Source organism: Sinocyclocheilus anshuiensis, unplaced genomic scaffold, assembly GCF_001515605.1.
Source record: "Sinocyclocheilus anshuiensis isolate Anshui unplaced genomic scaffold, SAMN03320099.WGS_v1.1 scaffold794, whole genome shotgun sequence".
In the NCBI taxonomy this organism is placed as follows: Eukaryota; Metazoa; Chordata; class Actinopteri; order Cypriniformes; family Cyprinidae; genus Sinocyclocheilus; species Sinocyclocheilus anshuiensis.
Genome location: NW_015547683.1, coordinates 211637 through 212301, shown reverse-complemented (window position 1 = coordinate 212301; position 665 = coordinate 211637).

Here is a 665-nt window from a genome sequence, read left to right as displayed (position 1 = left end):
AGATGTATAACTTTACAACAGCAACACTGCTTTAACAAAAAAGCAAAACAGCAAGACTTATTTGACATCAAAACAATAAAAAAAAAAAAATGCTGTCTAATCGCTCTCGTGGTGCTTTGCTGTCACACACAGAACTTGTTGTAAATAAATATCACGTTTGCAACTGGGCAGTGTTCAAAAAATGCTGGGAAATCACTTCATGTCCCTACAAGAGTGATAACTCATAAACTGTCTGAAAAAAAAGAGAGTCACATTTTAGAGAAGAAAAAAATCACCCACTGACTTTCAAAGCTGCTACATAGTAACGACTTTCTACTTCGAGGACCTTGATAGAAATGTAGTGGAGTGAAAAGTATTTTGTTTTATTGTGTTATTACTGTGTTAATCCTGTGTTATGCCTGTGTTATTCCTGTGTTATTACTGAGTTATTACTGTGTTATTCCTGTATTATTACTGAGTTATTCCTGTGTTATTTCTGTGTTAACCCTGTGTTATTAATGTGTTATTCCTGTGTTATTACTGAGTTATTACTGTGTTATTCCTGTATTATTACTGAGTTATTCCTGTGATATTTCTGTGTATTTCCTGTGTTATTTCCGTTATTACTGTGTTATTACTGTTATTTCTGCTATTACTGAGTTATTCCTGTGTTATTTCTGTGTTAA